This window comes from Papio anubis, chromosome 5 (genome assembly GCF_008728515.1).
Source record: "Papio anubis isolate 15944 chromosome 5, Panubis1.0, whole genome shotgun sequence".
NCBI lineage: Eukaryota > Metazoa > Chordata > Mammalia > Primates > Cercopithecidae > Papio > Papio anubis.
Window position 1 is genome coordinate 32,242,586 of NC_044980.1, and position 22,943 is coordinate 32,265,528.

A 22,943-nucleotide genomic window follows, 5' to 3' on the forward strand; every position below is an offset into this window, starting at 1 on the left:
TTCATCATCACTAAACCTAACAAGAAATGCTAAAGGGAGGTTTTCAAGCTGAAATAAAAGGATACTAATTACAATATGAGAGTATAAAACTCACTGGTAAAAGTAAGTATATAGTCGAATTTAGACTATTCTAATACAGGTTGAGTATCCCTTATCCAAAATGCTTGGGATCAAAGTGCTTAAGATTTCAGATTTTGGAATACTTGTATATACAGAATGAGATAACTTAGCGATAGGACCCAAGTCTAAACACAAAATTCATTTATGTTTCACATATATCTTTACATGTAGCCTAAAGGTAATTTTATACAACATTTTAAATAATTTTGTGCATGAAACAAAGCTTGTCTACATTGAACCAATCAGAAAGTAAAGGTGTCACTACCTCAGCCACCCATGTAGAGAATCTGTAGTTGTTTGTTAACATCATTCCTGACTCTGAATTTATATGCTACCGATAAGCAATCATTTTCTTGTGTTTATTCACACATCAGTACTTAACAGTAAAAAATATGACATACAATTAATATAGTAAAAAAAATAGTATGTTCTGGGTAGTTAAGCAGCACAGAATATCTACAGAATATAATCACCAGAATATCTACATCACCTGTTCAACATAGCAATAACAAACAATGGAAGGCTTTTTTTTTCTCCACTACAATGCTGTGTTTTGATTAAAAGGTTAACTGCCTTGGGGACCCTAAATAAAGTGTGTTGTGCATCTGCAGTTTGATTGTGACACATTACATGAGGTCAGGTGTGGAATTTTCCACTTCTGGGTCAAGTTGGTGCTCAAAAGTTTTGGAGTTTGAGCATTTTGGAATTCAGATGTTTAGATTAGGAATGCACAACCTGTGCTGTAATGTTGATTTGTAAATTATTTATAACTCTAGTATAAAGGTTAAAAAACAAAAAATATTAAAAGTACAGCTGTAATCATTCATTTGTAGATACAGAAATAAGAGGATATAAATTGAGACCTTAAAAATATAAAGGAGAGTAAAAGTGTAGAGTTTTATACATTGTTGAAGTTAAGCTATTATCAACTTAAAATACACTATTATAAGCGAACATGTTTTATGTAAACCTCATGGTAATTACAAAGTAAAAACCTATAGTGGATACACAAAAGAAAACAGAAAGGATTCAAAAGATACGACAGAAAATCATCGTATCACAAAGGAAGACAGCAAGACAGGAAGAAAGGAGCGAAGAATCTGAAAAACAGCCAGAAAACAATTAATAAAATGCCAATATTTATTCTTTATTTGTCAATAATTACCTTGAATATAGATGGATTAAATTCTCCTATTTACTGCCATTCTGGATTTTTTTTTTTTTTGTAAAGAATTCTTGCACCCGAGAACCTGACAGTCTGTACTTTGAAGACTCAAACCAGAGTTTGATATGCAGAAAGATAGGAAAGTCAACATTTAAACCAAAAGCAAAAGAATCTTGACTAAAAAGTCAAGAAAAATTGATCTACTTCAAGGGCACCACTTGGGGGGAATCTAGCTTCCAATTGGACCCTTTACACTTGTTTTTCATCTGATAAAGCTCCAAGTGCTTTGCCAAGACTAGTTCACCTGCCAGACATTCAGCAGGCTGGCAAAGGCCAGACATTCTCAAGTAGAAGAGGTAATGAAAAGTAAAGGGCATGCAAAGCCTGTTTTCCTGCATACTTCTCTTACAATAGACTTTAAAAAAACAAAAAAAATGAAAAATAATTACTAAACGCTATCACAGTATATTTTGCTGAGTCACTGAATTAAGTTTTTTTTTTTTAATGGATCTATTTATTTCTAGAGGACTGTTGATTTTTGATAGAGATGTTACTATTTGAATCCAAGTGGGGTTTCTTTTGTTCACATACATATTCAAGCCTAAGGCTATGTCAAATAGCAGTTAGTTGTATGTCAAACACAAATAAATTATAAAAAGGAACACAATGTTTAAGGAAACCCCGAACTTTATCAGAGCTCTTAAGTTGAAGCAATCATGTGCTGAAGATACTGCAGAAGAGTTTTAGACTTAGGAAAAAGATGCAGATTTCATCCTGGCCCCTCTACTTAGTAGCAGTATGATTTGGACTGGTCACTTAATGTTTCTGATTTTTAATTCTATCATGTGGGAAATGAGGATAAAAATGTATTATATGTCCTTGTGTCCCTCAGGTCATTGTTGAGAGACAAAAATGAGATCATGTCTGGGAAAATACTTCTAAATTATCAACTGCCTTTCTATAGAAGAGGATGGCCAAAGAAGGGTGCACTCTTTGTCTGGAATTATGCCAGAGGTCTTAAAATGCTCAGAAATGAAATCAGCCTTCTTCCCTCTCCTAAGAGACTCAGGTTTTCGGCAAGTAACTCATAAAATTAATGCTCCACTGAAAATAAAATCTGATTTGAGGAGTGTCAGCATTCAGAAGACCCTCGGAGGCCAGGGGTTTTTTCTCTTTTACAATGCTGTGAACAACGTTCACTCCTGGAAAACACTCCAATGTCTTACATCTCAAGGCTGCAAGTATTTTTGTTTTCTTTTGGTTTAAATGCTGTCTTTTCTGTGTCTCCGCATATCAATTTTTTTCCCCCTGCCCAAGTCACAGACTTGGTAGTAACCATCATGTTTACTGCTGTTCTTTCACATGTGGTTCTCTGAGCCTTCTGAGTACCAGAATTTCATTAAACAGAGCTACTCACAGCATAAAGATGGAATTCTGCCAGATCTGAAAAGAACAACACCAGAATTGACTTCAGAAACCATCTTCTCTGATAGTTTGCAAGATATTTAAACAGCACATACCTTTGTAAAATGAAATCATCAGTGGAACACCATATATAAAATAAAATTAATAATAACTACTATGGCTGGAGAGGTGAAACTCTAACATATTACACAGTCTCCTGGGTTTTTTGCAGATATTAAGGATCTACTAAACTATTTAAAAACTACTCTATATACTCCCCCTTTCCAGTGCTTCAGTCCCTTCTGTAGTAACCACCACTGGATTGCTCAGTCTTTCAACATTTTCAGTGGTGCCTATCCTCCTAAGAAAGGCCATCTTAATTTGGGACAGCTTTAACTGTCTGTTTGGAAAATCATTCTTACATTTTAATGGTCTCCTTGTAACTTCTATTTATTGTTACTAGAACAGAACTAGACTGTGCTCTATTCCATGTAAGTATTGGAGTCAATGATCATATTCCTCTACAAACTTATTTTTTTAAAAAACTAAATATTCCCTGATTTTTTCAACTTTCTCACAATGTGAGAATATGTGGGCCTAATCTCTTTATTCTAATTTCTTTCCTTTGAACTTGCTTCACTTTGTCAATGTCAGTTTTAATTCGTGTGCCTAGAACTGTAAAAAGTAATCCCTATGTTGACTGTCATCATCAGCTCTCACTTTGAACATTCTACCCCTGTTAATTTGGCCTATAATTGAATTTGATTCAGGGAAAACTTGTCGGAGCTTAGCCAACTAAATCCCCAATATCATCCTTGAATATGCTACTGCAGAACCACATCTCCCATATTACAAACTTTTAAAATTGTTTTAATGACTTCATGTGGTCATTTTCCTTTGCTGTGGCTTTTAAAGTCACGTGGTTCTATTAGAAAGATTTCTAGGTCTCTTGTCATTTCTAGAATCTGGTTTGTTGGATTTGGCAAATCAATATCTGTATATTTGTTCACTTTTTATTCTGTCAGTCGCAGACATGACATCTGCTTAATAATTTCCCATAGATCTTTATTGATATATATTTTGTTGGGAAATAATTTATCATTTTAGATCCAGACTATATCTGACATAAAGAACTTTCCTACTATAGAATTTTTGAGATTTGGTGAGGGCTAACTAGAAGGTTGAAAGGATAGGAAAGCTGCTGGGTTTATCGGGTTACCTGCCAATGGTCCTGTAAGTCTGTAATTTCAAAAATCAACCCCAAAACAAGGGATTGTATCCACTGTTAGATGGATGAAGTTTTAAGCATCAGAAGATCAGTGTGAATTTTCATTATTCCCTAGAAATGTTCTCAACTTTGTGGGTTTCAGCCAGGTACTTTGCCTTCCTTGAACATATTTTCATGTGGTTTTATAATATTTATTCAACATTATTTTCCATTAGTTCTCTAATTTTAATTGTTGGTAAGCATTTCAGTGTGTAGCTGTTACATGGTGCAGAACTGATTTATCCATGTTAATGTCTGAGGAGACCATGGCCCATTTTATTTGCTGCGTGGTCAGCCCTGGTATTCATGGCAGGTTTTCTGAATATTTCTGATGAAGTCTTTAAGTACATGTAATTCTGAAAACACATTCCCATTCAGTAAGACTTATACAGGATGGTAAGCCTAACATGGCAAAAGGTTTCTAAAAAATTCCATAAACATTAAGCATATTTATGTCATAGCATTAAGTTTGGTCAATTTGAAACTTACTGTATTGTAGTATAAGAGGCATTTTGTTTGCTTGTGTTTACTTTCCCAAGAGTAAATGCGTTTTGGTTAACCACAATGGCAAACTTAGTCAAGACATTTATGTCAACAAATCCTACTGCTTAACAAAGTCACATTCTTAGTTTCTGGGACAGCAGACTGGATTCTAAGTAATAAGGTGTTTATAAGGTGTGCTGTAAATCCGGGACTATAAACATGTCTACTTTTCTGTTAAACCTGCTGCTGTGCATGAGGTACAATAAGCTCTCTTTTCAGTTTTATGGTGGCCGGTATGTTGGCTTGCCAGGCTTGATTGCTGTTGATTCTACTGTTCCCAAAGCCTCCTGCCAAGCTCTTGACCCAAGTCACGCTCCCTGGTGATGTCATAATGCTGCTAAGAATTTGCTCATTCACTGTACCTGCAGGGATGCCCCAAGAGTCACATACCTTCCCTGTTAGTCACTCGTTGGAGAATAACACCTTGAAATGAGCAGGGCCTGTCCTTCCCCTGATTTCAAAGCCATTACATTTTGAGAATTTTCATAATAAGTTTATAGATACAGTAAGAGGACTATTACCTTTATGGAAATTATTTTTAATTTGTTTTTTCTCAAAAATAACAGTGTTAATTTTGTTTTGACCAAAAATATTTTCTCTGCATTCATAAGCAAAATTTATTTCAGTTAAACACATATTTATAAAACACAGTACCTGGTATTTGAGATCATCACCATTGTTATGTATGCCAGATATCTGGAGGAAAAGAAGAGAAAGTGGTCATAGATCTGAATATTTAAATTACATGATGTTGAATACATCTATTTGGAAAAATCTTATTAATTCTAAATTCTTTACTTTTTGCCCAAATATTAGGCATTTATATAGATATAGCTTGTATCTTTCTTTACTTTACAATTTAATTCCCCCTACCAAATTGCTCAAACCATGCTTCGCCAAAGATTCTATGAGTTAGACCAAATATAAAAACAAAAACAAACAAAAAGCCCCAACAAAAATTATTTAAGGCTGGGATCAGTGGCTAATGCCTTTAATCCTAGCACTTGGAGAGGCCAAGGTGGGAGTATCTATTGAGCCCATGAGTTCAAGACCAGCCTAGGCAATACAGTAAGACCCCCATCTCTACAAAAATTAAAAAGCTTACCAGGGCTCGGTGACCTTTTTTTTAAAAAAAAAAAAATTAAATAATTACAGGTTCATGCCTATAATCCCAGCACTTTGGGAGGCCAAGACAGAAGAATCCCTTGAGCCCCAGAGTTTGAGACCAGCCTGGGCAACATGGTAAGACCATGTCCCTACAAATAATTTTTTAAAAATTAGCTGGGATGGCAGCAGGCACCTATAGTACCACCTACTTGGGAGGCTAAGGCAGGAGGATTGCCTGACCCCAGGTGTTTGAGACTGCAGTGAGCCATGATTATGCTGCCACACTCCAACCAGAGTGAAAGAGTGAGACTCGGTCTCAATTAAAAAAAGAAAAATAGCCAGGCATGGTGGTGGATATCTGTTGTCCCAGCTACTCAGGAGGCTGAGGCAGGAGGATTGCTTGAGCCCAGAAGGTCAAGGCTGCAGTGAGCTGTGATTGTACCACTTCACTCAAGTCTGGGTGACAGAGCAAATCTCTATCTCAAAAAAATTATTTAAAACATACTGGTTGTGAGCTCAATGCAAAACAAATACTTCATATACTTATATAATTTTTGTTTCTCTACCAAGATAATGTTGGTGTTTTAACCAGATATGAATAATGGCCCAAATACAAATGACTAAAAACCACAAGTTAATTTTTCATAGACTATAAAAGATTTGGAGCTAACATTTTGACTTTTGATATATCAGCATTTTTCCTCTGACATGTTACACTGAAAAAAAGAGTTTTTATGCACCGCATGTTCTCACTCATACGTGGGAAATGAATAATGAGATCACTTGGACACAGGAAGGGGAACATCACACACCAGGGCCTATTGTGGGGAGGGGGAAAAGGGGAGGGATAGCATTAGGAGATATACCAAATGTAAATGATGAGTTAATGGGTGCAGCACACCAACATGGCACATGTATACATATGTAACAAACCTGCATGTTGTGCACATGTACCCTAGAACTTAAAGTATAATAAAAATAAAAAATTTAAAAAAAAGAGTTTTTATGTAGAAGATTTTCTTCTTCTATCTTAGGAGAAAATTCCATCAGAAACTAAAATTTTTATCCAGACTTAGAGACTACTTCTGAGCAGTTTTTTGAGTTATTGTGTCTATGATTATATCTACATTTGATATTTAATTTGGAAATTAACATAAATTAGCCAAAAACCATTTCCTTAAACTGGTTTTCAAACTTGAGCAATATAAGACATTTTGCAAAAGGAAAAAGTTTTTATTGATCTCCCAGTGTTATAATACTTTTATCATGTTGTTAAACCTGTTGCTTTTATATGATAAAACCTAAACAAATGTATAAAGCAAAAATAAAGTCATAAAATTTATAGAATTCACATTAGCAATATTAATTTAATGTGACTTATGTGGTTGCTTTAATTATATGAAATTACTATAATAATTGCACTATGAATATGATAATATTTTCAGTATCACTGGACTATAAGCTTCACGAAGACAGAGACCATGTCTGGTTTTCCTTATCATTGTGAGATCTTAGGAGGACAAAATGAATTAATGGTCCTTATTTATATAAGCAACTTTTAAAATATTGAGCAGGCCAAAATGTACAACACCTTACATTGAAAACTACAAAACATCATTGGGAGGAGTTAATAGGAGCTGAATAAATGGAAAGATATACCATGTTTATGGATGGTAAGACAATATGTAAGCATGTTAATTTCCCCCAAATTAATCTATCAATTCAGTGTAATCCTACTCAGAATCCCATTTTGAAGAAATTAAAAAGTTAATTCTAAAATTCATATGGAAATGCAAAGGCCAATGAGTAGACAAGGAAATATTTTAAAAGAATTAATTTTAAAACTAGAGGCTTTACTAGCATATATTAAGATCCATTATAAACCATACTAATTAGAAATGTATGGTAATGATGAAATTACAGTCAATTTGAGAATTAAAACAGAACATAAAGTCCATAAACAAAGTAACAGATGTACATTTATCTGATTTACAACAAAGTGACACTGCAGTGAAGTGCAGAAAGAATGGTCTTTTCAATAAGTAATGCTAGGTCAATTAAATATCCATATGAAAAAAATGTTTTTGCCCCCCTGATTCACTCCATTGTCAACAAAAAGAGTCAAACTCTAAAATATTTAAAGAGATTTGTTCTGAGCCAAATATGAGTGATCAGTGGCCCATAACACAGCTCTCAGAAGATCCTGAGAACATGTGCCCAAGGTGGTGAGGACACCACTTGGTTTTATAGATTTTATGGAGACATAAAGTGTCCGATGCTATGTGTAAGATGTACATTGGTTTGGTCTGGAAAAGCAGAACAACTGAAAGTGGGAGCTTAAAAGTCATAGGAGGATTCAAAGATTTTCTGATTGGCAAATGGTTGAAAGAGATACTATTAATAGAAAATAATGTCTGGGTTACAATAAGGGAGTATGGAGACCAAGGTTTCATCATGCAGATAAAGCTTCCATGTAGCAGGCTTCAAAGATAACAGATTGTAAATGTTTCTTACCAGACTTAAAGAATCAGTTCTATCAGTAATTCCAAAAGGGAAAAGAATATAGTGAGGGATGTTCATTACTCCACTCCCATCATGGCCTGACCTTGTTTTTCACATTATTTTGGAATGCCCTTGGCCAAGAGAAGGGGTCCATTCAGATGATTGGGAGGTCTTTGAATTTTATTTTTTGCTTACACCATATACAAAATTCAATCTAGATTGATTGCAGACCTAAATGTAAAATGTAAACCAAAACATTTAAAGTAAAAATAAAGGAAATACCTTTGGGTCTCAAATAGCCAAAGAGTGCTTAAACAGGACACCAAAAAACACAAATAATTTTTTAAATGATTATCTACAGATCTATAATAAAGCAAAAAACAACATAATAAAAATATAGTGACTTCTGCTGCTGTAGTAGATTAAATAACAGGAAGAGATTTACCCTACCATCTGAAATTTTTAAATACAGGAAAAATATATTAAATTACCATTTTCAAGACACTAGAATTCAGGGAACAAAGGGCAATGTGATCTCTGAAAGGTGGGGAACAAATGAGATGAGCCCTTTTGTCACCCTAGCTCAATCTCTTGAGAGTTTGCAGTCTGAAGTGCAAGGAGGGGGATCGCAGGTGAAGCCCAGCACACCTCCTGACTTGAAGAGACAGAGCTAACTGTCTGGCAAGACAAAGGAGGGTTGAATTTACCACACAGATTATTAGAGAGAGCTGCACAGAAAAATCATTGTAAAGATAAGTACTTAACTGTATACTGATTGGTACATACATATAAGGAAACCACTTCTTACCAGGAAAAAAATAACAAGGTCAGAATAATGCCTGTTTGCACTAGCCAGAATGGTAAACCTGATCATTAATAGGACATGGGAAATAACTAAAAATGAAATTTCTTCAGTAAGGGGAGATTAGTCCTAGACTAAATGCCCCACTGATTCTACCTAACAACTTTCAAAAAGTGAACCCAAAAGGGTTAAACAGTTTATGAGCGACTTAACTACATCCCAGGACATAGTTTAAGAATAGTCATTGAAATACAAAAATATCCAGAGCACAAAGAGGGTTAAACCACAATGTTTGGCATTCAATTAAAGATTACAAGGCATACAGGTGGTAACTCAAGCTTGTAATCCCAGCACTTTGGGAGGTCAAGGCGGGTGGATCACCTGAGGTCAGGAGTTCAAGACCAGCTTGGCCAACATGCAGAAACCCTTTCTCTACTAAAAATACAAAAACTAGTTGGGCGTGATGGCACACACCCGTAATTCCAGCTACTCAGGAAGCTGAGACGCCAGAATTGCTTGAACCCGGGAGGCAGAAGTTGCGGTGAGCTGAGATCATACCACTGCACTCCTCTCTGGGCAACAGAGTGAGACTCTGTCTCCAAAGGAAAAAAAAAAAGAGAGATTACAAAGCAAACAAAGAAGCAAGAAAATATATCTCACACCAGCACAAAAATCAACCAACTGACACCAACTAGCAGTGACACAGATGTTAGACTTAGCATATGGGGCATTAATATAGTTATTGTTATAACTATATGTTTTCAAAAAATTAATCAGAGGTGAAAGTTACTTAAAAAAATAAAATAAAATATTGAGAGATACATTTTAGTAGGAAAAAAATGAATGAAGTTGAAGGCAAAATAATGGAAACTATCCAAATGAAACACAGATAAATTTTTTAAAATTTTAATAAAGAGAGCATCAGCGAGATGTAGGACAAGTTCAAGCAGGCTGATATATGTATAACTAGGGTCCCCAAAGGAAGGTGGATAAGGCGCAAAAGATAGTTGAAGAAATAATGATGAAACTATAAACTCATGGATCAAAAAAATCCATAAACCCCAAGTCCAAGATACATGAAGAAAACTATACCAAGACAAATAATAATCAAATTGCTTAAAACCATTGAGAAAAATTCTGGTAAAGAAAAACTCCTAAGTGCAATCAGAGAAAAAAAAATAACACGTTATATGTAGAGAAACATGGAAAAGGATGTCGACAAGTTTCTCAGTGGGAAAAAGTACAAGTAAAAAGATGGTAGAGCTGCATCTTTAAAGTACTGAAAGGAAAAAAAATCAAGCTACAAATTTATACCCAGCAAAACTATCTTTTAAAATAAATATTCATCACAACAGAACTTCAGATAATAGAAAATGATACTGGATAGAAATCTGGAGTTACACAAAGGAATGAAGATCATCAGAAATAGAAATGACATGGTAAATATATAATATTTGTTTAATTTTAATATCTTCTTAAGCACAATGATAACAATGTATTGTGGGATATATACATACAACAAATAAGATGTGTAACAAAAATAGCATTTAAGCCAGAAGGAGAGAAACGAATGTGTACTATTGAATGTTATATGTGAAATGATATAATCCCACTGGAAGGTAGATTGCAGTAGTTTAAAGATGTATGCTATAAACCCTAAAGCAACTACTAATATGATGAATCAGTTATAGCTAATGACCCAACAAGAGATAAAATTGAATTATCAAAACTTCAATAAAAACAGTGAATTAAAAGGCAAAGACTCAAGTCATACAAAGTATGCTCTCTGACCACAATTGAAATAAATTAGATATAAATAAAAGAAAGAGATCCAGAAAATCCTCTAATATTTAGAACCTAGTAACACCATTATTTGACCCATGAATCAGAAAAGAAATCAAAAGAGAAATTAAATAGTATTTTGAACTCAATAGCAATAAAAAATGCAACTATGGCATGTAGCTAAAGCATCTATTTAGAGAGGGAATTTACAGCACTAAATGTCCATAGTAGAATGTAAGAAAGCTCCCAAATCAATAACCTCAGTTTTCACCTTAAAAAACTAGAAAAGGAACCTACTAAAGCTAAACAGAAGAAAGGAATAATAAAGATTAGAATAGAAATGAATTAAGAGAAAAACAATAGAGAATATCAATGAAATAAAAAGCTGGTTCTATGAGAAGACCAATAAAATTAATAAAAAACTTTAGCCAGACTGACCAGGATAAAAGAAAGAAGTCACAAATTACCAACTCGGATAATGAGTGGCTATATCACTACAGATTCAGACTCTATAGACATTAAAAATGTAAAGGAATATGAACAACTTTATGTCAATGAATTATACACATAGATGAAATAGGCAAATTATCTGAAAGCTCAAACTACCAAAGCTTAAGTAAGAAAAAACAGACAATCTGAGTAGCTCTATCTATTAAGGAAATTGAATATGTAGTTAAAAACCTTCCAAAAAAAAAAAAAAAAAAAAAAAAAAAAGTACAAGCTCAAAATAAAAAAAAAATAAAAAAAAAAAAAAAAAAATCAAAAAAAAAAAAAAAAAAAAAAAAAAAAACTCCAAGCTCCAAAGACTTCACTAGAGAATTCAACCAAACTTTTATGGAAGAAATAATAGCAGTTCCACACTAACTCTTTTAAAAACATTCAGAAAAGGAAATATTTCCTAAATCGTTCTATGAAGCTAGCATTGTCATAATACCGAAACCAAATAAGACATTATAACAATGAAACTTCATTATAACAAAATGAAAATGATGTTTTAACATACACAACATATGCAATATCCCTCACATACATAGATTCACATACTGTTAACAATTCCTTGTAAGTTGATAGCAATTTATTGTGAGTGCAATAAGAGAAAAAAAATCATCCACATTGAAAGGTAGAAGTAACATTGTCTCTGCTTGCTGAAAATTATTATCTATATAGATAGTCCAATGTAATCTACAGAAACCTACTAGAACTAGTAAATTAATTTAACGAGATTGCTGGATACACAATCAACATATAAATATCAATTGTACTTCCATATACTAGTCATGAACCATTTGAAGTTTAAATTTAAAGGTTGCTGTTTATAACAATATAACCATACAAAATATTTAGGTATAAACCTAACCGATATTAGGCAAGATTTGTATGCTGAAACTATAAAACATTGTCATGAGAATTGAAAACCTAAATAGGAAACCTAAATATATTTTGTTCATGAGTCTAAAGATTGTTACCATATCAGTTAAGGTGTGTTAAGCTATTGGTTTTTTAAAATTAATCTATATATTCAAAGCAATCTCAATAAAAAACCAGCAGGCTTTTTGTAAAATTGATAAGCTGATTCTAAAATTCATACAGAAATGCAAAGGATCCAGAGTAGTCAAAAACTACTTTGAAAACAGTTGAAGTTCCAATACTAGCTGATTTTAATAATAAATATTTAAATACCCAAATCAATCAAGGACACAACAACAACAACAAAAATCTAGAAGCCAATATCCCTAATGAATACAGATGCAAATTATCCTCAACAAAATACTAGCAAACTGAATCCAACAGCACATCAAAGAGAGAATACATCACAGTCAAGCAGGTTTTATTCCAGAGATGAAACGATGTTTCAACATACACAAATCAATAGACATGATTCACCACATAAACAGAACTAAAAACAAAAACCATATGATCATCTCAATATACACATAAAAGACATTCAGTAAAATCCAACATCCCTTCATGATAAAAGCCCTCAACAAACTAGGCATCAAAGAAATATACCTGAAAATAATAAGAGCCATACATGACAAGCCCATAACTAACATCATACTGAATGGGGGAAAGTTGAAAACATCCCCCCTAAGAACTGGACCAAGACAAGGGTGTCCATTCTCACCACTCCTATTCAACATAGTACTGGAAGTCCTAGCCAGAACAATCAGGCAAGAGAAACAAATAAAAGGCGTCCAGTTAGAAAAGAGAAAGTTATCTCTGTCTACTGATAACATGATCATATACCTAGAAAACCCTAAAGATTATTCCATAAGACCCTAAATTTGATAAATGACTTCAGTCGAGTTTCTGGATACAAAATCAATGCACAAAAATCAGTAGTATGTCTCTACACCAAAAACATTCAAGCTGAAAATGAAATCAATGCAATACCATTTATAATAGCCACAAAAAAAATAAAATGCCTAGGAATACATTTAACCAAGGAGGTGAAAGATCTCTACAAGGAGAACTACAAAACACTGCTGAAAGAAATCATAGATGACACAAACAAGTAGAAAAACATCCCATGCTCATGGATTGGAAGAATCAATATTGTTAAAATATCCATACTGCCCAAAGCAATCTACAGAATCAATGCAATTCCTATAAAATTACCAGTATCATTTTTCACAGAATTAGAAACAATCCTAAAGTTCATATGGAACCAAAAAAGAGCCCAAATAGCCAAAGCAATTCTAAGCAAAAAGAACAATCTGGAGACATCAAATTGCCTGACTTCAAATTATACTACAAGGCCATAGTAACTAAAACAGCATGGTACTGGAACAAAAAAAATAGACATGGATCAGAATAGAGAACCCCAGAAATAAAGCTATATGCCTACACACCTCAACCACGTCAACAAAAATAAGCAATGGGGGAAAGAATACCCTATTCAATAAATGGTGCTATAAAAATTGGCTAGCCATACACAGAAGAATGAAACTGGATCCCTATCTCTTACTGTATAAAAAAATTAACCTAAGATGAATTAAAGACTTAAATGTAAGATATGAAACTATTAAAAATCCTACAAGAAAATCTAGGAAAACTCTTCTGGACATTGGCCTAGACAAATAATTTATTATGAAGCCCCCAAAAGCAAATGCAACAAAAACAAAAATAGACAAAAGGGTCTTACTTAAACCCAAAAGCTTCTGCACAGCAAAAGAAATAATCAGCAGAGTAAAAGATGACCTACAGAATGGGAGAAAATATTTGCAAATTATGACTCTGACAAAGAACTAGTATCCAGAATCTACAAGGAACTCAAAACACTCAACAACAACAACAAAAACCCCATTAAAACTGGGCAAAGGACACGAATAGACATTTCTTAAAAGACAAAATCCAGGCAACCAACAAACGCAAAAATGTTCAACATCACTAATCATCAGAGAAATGCAAATTATAACCACAACGAGATATCATCTTACACCAATCAGAATAGCTATTATTCCAGAGTCAAAAAAACAACAGATGTTGGCATGGATGTGGAGAAAAGGGAACGCTTGTACACTGTTGGTAGGGCTGTAAATTAATTCAACCTCCGTGGAAAACAATATGGATATTTCTCAAAAATAGTTCTCAAAAGACTAAAAATAGAACTACCATTTGACCCGGGAACCCCCCCTGCTAGGCATCTACCCAAAGGGGGGAAAAAAATCATTATACAAAGAGACCTGCACTAGTGTGACCAAATCTAAAAAATATATAATTACAATTCACAAAAGCAAAATCATAGAACCAACTGAAGTGTCCATCGACAGTCGACTGGAAAAAGAAAATGTGTGAGATATATATATATACACCATGTAATACCACATAGTACCATATAAAATATCCATACTGCCCAAAGCAATCTACAGAATCAACGCAATCTCTATCAAATTACCAATGTCATTGGTTTAAAAAAAATGAAATCATATCCTTTGCAGCAACATGGATGGAGCTGAAGGCCATTATTCTAAGTGAACTAACTCAGAAACAGAAAATCAATACTCCATGTTCTCACTTATAAGTGGGAGCTCAGCAATGGGTACACATGGACATAAAGATGGGAATAGACACTGGGGACTTCAAAATGGGAGAGGGTTGGTGAGAAACAAGAGTTGAAAAATTACACATTGGGTACAGGGTTCACTATTTGAGTAATGGGTACTCTAGAAACCCAATCCCCACCAATATGCAATATTCCCATGTAACAAACATGCACAATACTGTTGAATCTAAAATATAATTAAAATAATAATAATAATAATAGATATTTCATTAATAAATGATGGATATATTAATAAATGTAATAAAGCTGCAATAATTGAGACACTTGTAGTGTTGGCATCAAGATATTAATAGATAAATTGATCTAGACCAATGAAAGAGAATAGAGAGTTTAGAAATAGATCATACATTTGGACAACTGTTTAGCTTTAGGAGGAAAAAACCTAGATGACCTAAAGCATGATGATGACTTTTTAGATATAACACCAAATCCATGACTGATCAAAGGAATTATTGAAGAGCTAGACTTTATTAAAAGTAAAATGTTCTTCTCTGCAAAAGACACTGTCAAGAGAATAACAAGTCATTGACCTGGAGAAAATATTTGTGAAAGATACATCTGATAAAGAGCTGGTATCCAAAATACACCAAAGTAACTGTCCTCGTTCATTTGTATTGCTATAAAGGAATGCTTGAGACTGGGTAATTTATGAACTAAAATGTTTGTTTGGCTTGCATTTCTGCAGGCTGTACCTACTGCAAAGCATGGCACCAACATCTGCTTCTGCTGAGAATCTCAGGCTACTTTCACTCATGGCAGAAGATCAAAGGGAGCCAGCATGGGCAGAGATCAGATGCTGAAAGAGGAAGCAAGAGAGAAGAGGGGAGGTGCCAGAGTCTTTTTAACAACCAGCACTCACGACAACTAATAGAGCAAGAACTCACTCATTACCGCGAGGACAGCACCAGGACATTCATGAGAGATCCATCCTCATGAATCCAAACACCTCTCATTAGGCCCCACTTTCAACATTGGGGATCAATTCAACGTGAGATTTGGAAGGGTCAAATAAACAAAAGTATAGCACTGTTAAAGCTCAACAATAAGAAAATGAGCCTGATTTTCAAATGGGCAAAAGGCCCGAACAGACACCTTATCAGAGAAGACAAACAGATGCCAGGTAAGCATATGAAAAAATGTTCAACGTCATATGTCATTAGGGAATTAAAAATTAAAACAAGAAGATACCACTACACACCTATTAAAATGACTTGTGTTCTGGCTGTCCAGAACACTGACAACACAAATTAGTGAAGGTGTTGAGTAACAGGAGTGCTCATTAACTGCTGGTAGGAATGCAAAATGGTATAGCCAATTTAGAAGACAGTTTGTTGATTTCTTAAAAAGTAAAAAAAAAAAAAGAAAAAAAAAAAAAAAACCTAAACATTCTTTTATGTTACAAACCAGCCATTGCACTTCTTGGTATTTACCATAGCGAGTTGAAAACTTCAGTTCACACAAAAACATACACACAAATGTGTATAGTGTTTTATTCATAATTGCCCAAACTTAGATACAACCACAATGTCCTTCAGTACATGAATGGATAAATAATAAATAAATAAACTTTAGTATATCTGGGATATGGGATATTATTCAGCAGTAAAAGAAACGAGCTATAAAGACATGGAGGAAACTAAATGCCAATCTGAAAAGGCTACATACTGCATGATACCAACCATATGACATTCTAGAAAAGGCAAAACTGTGGAGACAGTAAAAGGATCAGTGATTGCCTCGAGTTGGGGCAGAAAGAAGGAAGAATAAGCAGAGTACAGTGGATTTTTAGGGTAGTGAAACTACTTTGCATGATACCATAATGGTGGATACATATCATTATCCATTTGTCAATAGCCATAGAATGTGCAACACCAAAGTGAACTCTAATGTAAACTATGGACACTGGGTGATAATGAGGTATCAATGCAGGTTCATTGATTTTAATAAATATACCACTCTAGTGTGGAATTTTGATAGTGTGAGAAGCTATGCATAATTATGGTAAGGAAGTTATGGAAAATCTCTGTACCTTCTACTAGATTTTTCTGTTAACCTAAAACTGCACCAAAAAATAAAGTTTGTCTTTAAAAAATACCAAGGATAGTTTATAAAACATACTACATTGAACCTCTACTATATGGGAAAGAAGTAAAAGAATTATAAATACAAAATGACAAATAGATGGTATATATCCTAAGCACTCATATGCTAGTTGGGAAGATGAGACACAGTAAAAATAGATCAAATAGCTAGCCGAGCTTTACCTTCTCTCTTCCCTGGTCGCCACCAAGACCTTCTCTAGGTATGTGACATTTATTAGCAACACACAACTTAGAATTTTATTCAATAACCTCCAAAACACATAGAATTACTAAAGGGAATATGACCAAAGCGATTGAAAACTCAAAAGACTGCAGGGGCCAGGCAGGTTACAGAAATTAGTAAAGCAGTCTATACTACTATCAGATAGTAGGAAATTATAGGAGTGGGTGGAATGAGAGAAAACCGGTCAAACTGGAGCATGCATACTGCCTAAAAGAACTCAAATTCATAGGAAAAGCCAAATCATGCTGAAACAAAACAAATTTTGTAAAAACCCATGCCTACTGAACAAAGTCAATCTTTGCCAGATGTGATCTTTGTCCTAAACTACATTCCTTAAAGGCTAGGCCACCAATCTTACTGAACACTTTCTTGCTTTGGGAAGAACTAGTGGAATAAATAAAACACATAAGAAGTTAAAGCCTAATAAGTGCTTGAGTTCAAGCCCTCATGATTTTAGAGCTGGAAAAGCCCAGTGCTAACCTGTAGGGAAAGAATGGGTAGGAATTAGATCAAAGGCAGGGGAGAAGACCTCAGGTCCTTTTTTTTTTTTTTTTAATTCCTCACCAAGCATCCAGTGAACCATCCAAGAAGGACCCAGTACTAAAAATCTTACTACCTAGGAAATCACCCTTGGCCCAAAAAGTGAATTAGCAGGAGTACTCCTATGCCTTCTCCCTGGGAGGTTAATGGACTTTTTCACAGAAAAAAAATTGAATTGCCTCCAATTCTCAATTCACTTGGAAAATGCTCTGACCACATGATACCTCATCTTGGCAACTACCACAAGACCTAGAAGCAAACTCTATGGGTTTGCTGTTTACTAGGAACGAGGAGGCACAGGAAGATTCTTCATTACTCCTGAGGTCATTAGACGTATCAGAAAATGCGTGCAAGGTGGGCAGGGAAGGAAAAGGAATGGAATGTACTATAAGAGGGAAGTGAAAACAAGGACCTAGATTTGGGAAGAAATAAGCTCTGTTGTGTCCTTCCTAAAGTAGATTTTTTTTTTAGTTACAATCCTTTCATCTTTCCTGCCATCTGCTCCCTCTATGCCTGCCTACCCCCAAACCCCTTCAACACTCAGACCAGGCAGTGGGAGCCTGGGAATGAGGAGCAAAAGGGAGAGAGGGACTCAATTGCTATACAAATAAGGCAAATCATTTAGTATAATGAGTATAAATTTTGCATTCAATTCCCTGCTAAAGCTGTTTGGTGTACCTGTGGGTACCTGCCTCCCCATCTCTGGCATGCAGCTAATGTAAATCCATGCCCATATGACTTACAGGAGGAATCATTGCTTGTTCCTCTCCTGTGGACTTTCAAGTAAACATCATTTTGCATTGGCTTCAACAAACAATGCTTTTTCTGGATACCAAAAGGAATAGATACACATTCATATTAGATTTGACTAAGAGTCTAATCTCCTAGTCAAGGTTCTCTTTGTCTTAAGGCCAGATGATATAAAAGCAGAGACTTTGAGCTTATTTCAGCTGCTTTATTATTTCTTCCTCCCACTACTCTAGGCTTTGAGAACAGAAAGTAGATGGAGGAGAAAAGGAAAAAGGTATGTGAAGCTAGAGTGGTGCTGGCTGGCTTGCATTTGGAAAAGGCATCTTCTCAAACAGTTGTGTAGGGCCGGCCAGCTGTGGGCTCATTGACAAGGGAGAATCAGGCAGCTGAGATACTTCTCATGGAACTCCAAACAGAGCTGAAAGTTTTCTGAGGAACTGCTCCGTTTCAGGGCAGCTGACTTGACTCTTTTATCCACTTAAGTGGTTACAATCATGATGTATGACAATGACAGCCAGAAACCTGCCCTATCTCCCATTTTGGGAGTCCTATCCTGTATGCCCAGGACCATCTGCCATAATAAATGGTTTATACTTAGTATACTGCTCTAGATATTTTAAACATGGAATTTAGATAGAGGTTGGGTTACACAGGCGATGAAAGAGCTGAGAAGCTAAACAGAGATGAAGCAACCAACCCAGAGATGATTAGCAACAGCAAGAAAGTCTATTTCAACTTTTTTTTAAAAACCGGAGGTTAAAAATAAGAGGTGGGGGATGAGGCAGTATTACTGGAGCCCAGCAGACAGGGCTGCCTGGCAAAGTTTTTACCTGCAGGGGAGGGTCTGCTCTGCAGGAGCTGGGACCATGATGGGTGAGTATACCTAGCAGAAGCGAGAGTCATAGAAGAGATGAAGCTCCTGTCAGAGATGCTGCTTTGCTGCTTTTGGCAAAGAGGCGTGTGTGTGTGTGTGTGTGTGTGTGTGTGTGTGTGTGTGTGGAGAGAGACAGAGGTAGGAAGATTGATATATCATGATTTCTTCTTCCCTCCCTTCCTCTAAGCTCCCACCAGAACTCCCATTGGCTGATCTTAGGAGAAAGTCGATTTACAAGGGATCCTGGGAAATGTAGTTCTCTGTGATGCCAGGCAAGGCCAGAGAAGGGTTAGGAATGGCTTTGAGACAAAATAAGCAAATGACTGGCCCACTTACTATTACAGATAAATTCTCCTTCAGTTGGTATCTCATCCCTCAACTTAGACTTCACCTTCGTAACACTGTTAGCTAACTTCCTTTCTTTACTCATCTTAGGTGCTTTACAAAGGTGAAATTATCATATCCTCATGATGCATGGATGGATAGATGAATGGATGGATGGATGGATGGATGGATGGATGGATGGATGGATGATAGATTAATATATGATTGATAGAAAGCCTCAATAAGCAACCCTTTCTTTTCAGATAATCTTCACATTCACAGCAATTCACAATCATAAATGGTATTTCCATATCTGTGCTGAACCAAAGATCAGATAAATATAAAATGTTGAAGGTAAGAAGTCATTTTTTTTTGAGAGAGAGCAGGAGAAAGAGGAGTGGCTCTGATGAGTGACAACTTCTCTCTAAATTGGCCCTGATATCTGAATACAATGATATAGCACAATTCTTAGCATATTTTCTGTTGAATCTATCAAATAGGATTTACTTCAAAGGATATTTACAAGCTGATGGTGGCAACCATTGCGGACTGCCCAATGTAAGCTTTAGGCATTGTAGAACTATGTTGAGTGATTCTTATCATAAAAGTTTCTTGCAGTATTTTCACCTATTAGCTACTGTTTATATATATGTCAAGGCATTTAACATGGAAAGTTGCTCCAATCAAGGAATGACTGTAAGGGTCAGTAACAACATGAAGTTATAACAGGTATGTGTCTCTACCACCTACAGGAGGGCAGAGCATGTTTGAACAGATCGACCTACCACTTACCTGGACCTGGTACAGAAGACCATCAACTAAATAAAACTCCTCTACTGAAAATGGTGGAGGTGTTAACTTGAAAAGATCTGAGATATGTCTATTTGCTGGCATAGCATAGATGGAAATTAGAATTGGAAAATGAGAACCAAAATATTAAATAACTTAGATCAAAAATAAGTTGATTCATAGCCAGGAGGTGTCTGAGGAGACATGATGGCTGAAGGTAATGTGGCATCCTGGATGAGATCCGGAATAGAAGAAAGACATTAGACAGAAGCTAAGAGAAGCTAAATCAAGTATGGACTTTAGTTAACAATAATGTGTCATGATTTGTTCATTAATTTTAACAAATATACCATACTAATATCAGATGTTATTTATAGATGTAACTGGATCCTGGGTGTGTGGAAATTCTCTGTACCTTGGCAATTCTTCCGTAAATCTAAAACCATTCAAAAAGAATCAAGTTCTTTCAAAATGAGTTAATGACTAATATCAATCAATCCTCATGATTTCCCCACAGGCAGGAGTTTTTAATTGTTTGTATCATGGAAGCCTTTGGCAGACTGGTGAAGCATAGCTACATACAAGATGTAAGATTATAGAGGAAATACATTCTATTGAAATACAGTTATCAAAATATTGAGATCAAACAGGAAGTGTATTGAAACACAGTTATCAAAATAGTAAAATATCAAACTTGCTGCATACTAATATGTGTGTTATCATTAATGCATCAAATACATGATCTAGTGACAGACCTATTACCTACTGTGATTTTGGAGAATGATGAGTATAAATGACAGTTCAAAATGCCTGCAAGTACTGAAATATGATATGAATTTTTTTATTTCTGTTGCTGAAATACTGCTAATTCTACTGTGGTTTGTTGCCTACATTCATAATGTAAGAAAAAGTTAAATTTCAATGAGAAGTTGTGAAAAAAACTTGTAAATTTTTCCCATTTAAGTTCATAGGCCACACTGTCCTCTATCATCTCCTGCATTCAACCCGCAGTCCAAGAGTTAAGAATCCCTGGGTTAAAGGAAGTGCTTGCACTTGCCAACTCTGTAAGGATAATAATCACTGAGGTTCCATGAAATCAGTGGTCTTCCCAGTCTTGTATTTGTGCTTCTGTCTGGACACAGAAAGACGTGTTTGGGGAAATGTCATACTGTTGTGTGTTTCTCCTTCACCCTGCACAGCCTCACCTTTCTTCCCATCTTCTCCTCCATGTTCTGATGTTTTTGGACCCCTTAAGAAGTTAGAGATGAATCTGAATGTTCAGAGACTTTTGTTATTCATAACATGAATCTAAACCTTACTCTAGTTTGTTTATACTCGCTTCCCTTCCTAATTCTCTGGGCAAAAAGTTCCACATGTAAGCTAGGTGCTTTATATAGGAGTGCTTTCTTTAAATTGCTCATAACCTCTTCGTGTACATATATATATATATATATATATATATATATATATATATATATATATATGAAGCAGGTGAAGCTTCACATATATATATTTTTTTTAGAAATAGTAAAAAAACAGCACATATTCAAATCATGATACCTAACAATATACTTGTTTACATACTGTTAATCTGTGGTCAGTTTACACCTTATCAGTCATGGATACTTAAATGTGCCTTTGAGATGCAGCTTTCTAAATTTATCTCTGATGTCCTGTCTTCCTCCCACCAAGTTAGTAGGAAAGAGAAAACCCATGGTATCCAAGCTGTATATATACCATCCAAAAAGTATTCTGCCCAGCCCAGAAATATTCAAAGACTAACAGCTTGGCAGTGCCAAGTAAAATGTTGTAGGTAAACACTTAGAGGTATTCCCCTAACGACTTTCTGCACCTCTGCATAAACTTACCTGTTGACGGTATCTGTCAGTGCCTCCCTCCCGGTACAGCAATGTTGGCCTCACAGATCAGAATCTCTATTTACTAAGAACTGGAGCCTGGCAACCATTCAACCACAAGAAACCTGAAAACATCTACCTGCCTAAACCAATCTTCCTTTTGACACACCAGCCGGGCGTGGCCAAGCTTGGAAACATCGCAACTAATGTTTTCTTTCTGAAAAACGTAATTAATCTACAATGATTAAAGTCTGACAAAATGTCCTCAAGCCATCCTTTATTTTGTTTCATTATGAGCCACTTTGCATAAGCAATTTATTATCACAAAATCTGAAATTGACTAAATGAATTTATGGGAGCTGACTGGCTTGAATCTATTTGATTTTGACTATATACTTCCAGCTAATTACTAGTTCTCAGTAATGCTGTCATGTTAAAATACAGATATGTGGATTTATAAGAGCAAACTGTTTGATTTTCTTCCCCTCAGCTCAAGCAGAAATTTGCCCGGGCTTGCTGAGTACCTGCATACTTAGAAAAACTTGCTGTTTTGATGCCTTTTTTTGTTATCCTGAGATATAAAATAATATCCTTAAGTATAATTTTTCTTTTTTTTTTACTTTTCTATGATCCAGTACTTCAGGCATAGTAAAAGAATGCCGTATTTGTAAAATCATGCTTTCGTTAGATCTCCTGGGCAAGTTCTGTGCCAGTGGCAAACACGCTG

General features: G+C 35.2%; 1 long non-coding RNA gene across 1 annotated transcript in view; it reads left to right on the top strand.

Annotated features, from left to right (window-relative positions):
- The window catches only part of LOC103885013, a 34,533-nt gene extending 12,728 nt beyond the window's left edge, over positions 1-21,805 (top strand). Inside the window, exons 4-6 of the long non-coding RNA XR_647890.4 lie at positions 15,444-15,878; positions 19,835-19,925; positions 20,324-21,805. This is a non-coding gene — a long non-coding RNA (uncharacterized LOC103885013). The remainder of the gene's footprint in view (positions 1-15,443; positions 15,879-19,834; positions 19,926-20,323) is intronic.
- The last annotated feature ends 1,138 nt before the right edge of the window (positions 21,806-22,943 follow it).